Consider the following 3614-nt stretch of genomic DNA (forward strand, 5'->3'; position numbering starts at 1 on the left):
TTCAAATTGTTGCCGCGTCTCGCTCACTTGTCGACGCCGACGCTCTTCCCCGCGACCAGAAAACGCAAACTGGTCAACCAAAACTCTCTGACGCGACTCATCAAAATCAACCTGGCGTTGAACACTGTGAATGGGAGACCGTCTAAGTGATAACTCGTCAAGGCCATATACCATCGAACGTTTGTGCGATAACTGGTCTGACATCGAACGCCCAGACACAACGCCAACACTTGGTTGATAAGAATCCATCAACGAAGAGAGTTGTTCCTTCATAGACAAAAGCGCAGTCCATTTCGGATCAACAGAACTCCTAGAAGGAAGATTCGCACTAATGTCACCACGCATTTCAGGGGAAGAAAGCCAATCCGATGGAAGAGGAGGTGCATGAATAGTTACAAGGTCCGAATCGGAAGGAATCATATCCGCACGAACACGGTGATCTGAACGTTTGGCCGGAGTGCAAGCGCTGGGAGAACGGAAACGTTCCGGTGAACCCCACGAACTACATCCTGGCCGCACAGGCGATTCCCGACGCTGTGTGTTTTGACGCGCCGCGTCCAAATCAACATGGGAGCGTTTAAGCGGTCTCGACGCTCGCCGCCAGATCTCACTCCCCGACCCTTCATCGGAAGACGGGGATAACGTATGAACCTCACCTTTCCTACGATGAGGGTGAACGACCTGAGCTACGGCAACAGGAACGTTCGAGGGGACGTCTGCACGATTGATGATGCTTCTCGTTCCCTTAAGCCGTTCGACATTACTTCTCCCATGGGTTCGAGAGCTCGAAAGAGGTCTAAGGCTAGGTGAACGACAAGATCGTGCCGACGCACCCTCCGCAACCATAAACACATTATCAACACTTGTCACAACACCGAGAGAGTCACGATTCTTCGGTACCACATCAGACACTCGAGTCGACGCACCTTCCGCAACACTCACCACATTATCAACACTTGTCACAACACCGAGAGAGTCACGATTCTTCGGTACCACATCAGACACTGAAACACTTTCCACAGTTCCGATAGGATCACGGTTTTTCAATACCTTTAACTCTGAAAAGATAGTATTTCTATCGGCTGCTAAGGACTCAACTTTCTCACCAAGAGACAAAATAGCAGTAAACATGTCCTTCATAGTAGGTTCCTGATCTACCACCACAGGGGAAGGAACAGGATTAGGAACAGGTAAATTAGGTAAGGTTCTATCCACAGATCGGGAAGAACTACGCCTAAGTCTATCTCTCTCTAATCTCCTAACATAACGATCGTAAGTACCAAAATCATCATCAGTTAAGGAAAGACACTCATTACACCTATCATCTAATGAACAAAATTTACCCCTACATTTTACACAAATAGAATGAGGATCAATAGATCCCTTAGGAAGTCGTGTACGACAACCCTCACTAACACACCTACGCTGAGCAGGGGAGGAGTCGGCCATTTTAAAGTTAACGTGAGAGACCGACAAGCAAAAAGTAAGGGAAAAAACAATAAAGAAAATCTCAAACAAAAAGATTTCAAGATAAGAACCAAGGAAAATTAATCAACGATAGCTTAAACTCAAAAAAGAACGTTGTACATCACCAAACAACTTCCCAAGAGAGTAAAAACACGAGAGCGAACTTCTGTATGTCAGTCAGCTATGACGGCAGAGAGAAGAACTGAAGTTGGTGTGTAGTTCCACCTGTTCTACCGCTAGGGTGCGGTAGGTACACCTGGCGTATCTTCGATAGCGCGAGATTTGAATTTTCTGCCCTGGCGTCAGGGACTTCAGCTCTTTTATATAACCAGCGGGTAAGTTTTATATTTAAAACTTTAAAATAATTCCCTGTACTCCCTTTAGGCTCTGCAATAAACTACATTGGTGGTTTCGGCTTTCTTTGGGAAGGTTTGCCCACATCAATATCTTTTTCACACCAGTTGGTAGGTCTGTAAACATCTAAATCTGTTGGTACCTTATCACACTGTTACTATTGAAATTATTAATTTTAACATGCATAATGTTACTTATGGCATTAAATGCTTCACGACTATCATAAGATAACCATGAATCCCATTTATCACTTTGAAGTTTCATTCTTATCTCCAAAATCATTCTGTAGATCTTAAATGCTCTATATAGCTCATCATAATTAGTATCTATTGGGATTTGGGTAACATGAAGGATTCAAAGTTTCCTTGTTTCCCATATTACTCAATTTTTTAACATCAGTAAAATGGTCCTTTACAGTTTCTAGGTCGTCCTCAGAGGGGTTGATTTGCAAAGAAGCAGCAAGCCGGTTATCCACCTCTTATCAGAGGATGTCAGTCCTCCTATCCCATGTGGCTCAACGTAAGAAGAGGTTTCAGCGGGGACCAGTCCTCTATTAGAGAGGGGCTGCCTCTCTTTAGATGGGCATACACTGGTCAGTGGGGGTAGTTAGCCCCTCTCACTGACGACTCCAATGCCTGGCATCACCCATTACCCGCAAATATGGGCGATTTAAAACCGGATCACGGGAGCCCAACACTCAACAGACTAGGTCTGCACCTAATGGGGTCTGCCAGAGGGTGATGGCATCTAAATTTGTACAGGTTGAGATGGTATGCCATCCATCCCACCCTGCGCCAAATCCAAAGAAGCAGCTAAACTATAATAAAAAAAAAAGGCCAAAGTCATCAAAAAGTTCATGCCCAAGAGGAAGAGATGGGAAAATAAAAGAAATGGGAAAATAAAAGAAATAACTAAAAGAGAAAGAAAAAGTGCCGACTAATTTAGTTGGATCAACAATTGGGCACCAAGGTCCAGTGGGAAAGCAGTTCCCACCGTTCACCAGAGCCCAGCTGCCAATCCCCAAGCCCCCTCCTCGTTAAGGCTTCAGCATCTGAAAGGGAAGGGGTGGAGTTGCTTCTCTAGAGGAAGCAACACCCCCAGGGTTGGCTTGGTGTTAGCGGGTCAACACTCCTACCTAACTAACCAATCCTCGGAAGAGACCGATCGAGCAGGAGCTTCGGGAAGAGATCGGGGGTCAAGGAAGAAATCCAAGTTTTTTTCGACATCAAGGAAGACCACAAAGGTGAAGGAACTCTCTTGGACTTCGTGCACCATGTCCCAAATCTCTCCAACTGGGAGGAAGACCACTTCCGGCATTAATCGCACGTGTTAACCTGATCATAATAAATGGGGGTCGGCCTCGGCCGAGGAAATGAAGGTTCCGCAGGAGCACTCTTCAGGTCCCGGATAAGTCCGCATGATGGACGGTAGGAAGAAGACACAGGTACATATAAAAATAAAAAGCAAAGAAAAGAAATGATTTAAATGACAAAGTCTGTTGGGGAGGCAGAGAGACACTACATCTGTTCTCCACCAAGCTAAAACAAAAGTGAGAAGGCAACACTGGTTTGTAAGTGAGAGGGGTAGCGGGCTACCCCCACTAACTAGAAAGCCGGTACTTATACCTCGCTTAAAAGATTTATGGCTAGTCTTCCAGCTTCGCTGAAAGTATGACCCCTATAAATAGCAGAAGGGTTTGTATTTAGTGCCGGAACTAAAGGACATGAAAGCACAGAAACACCAAGATGAAAATTCCTTAAGATCTCAGATATTATGGTAAATTAAGAGCTCAA

This window comes from Palaemon carinicauda, chromosome 18 (assembly GCF_036898095.1).
Source record: "Palaemon carinicauda isolate YSFRI2023 chromosome 18, ASM3689809v2, whole genome shotgun sequence".
NCBI classification, from domain to species: Eukaryota; Metazoa; Arthropoda; class Malacostraca; order Decapoda; family Palaemonidae; genus Palaemon; species Palaemon carinicauda.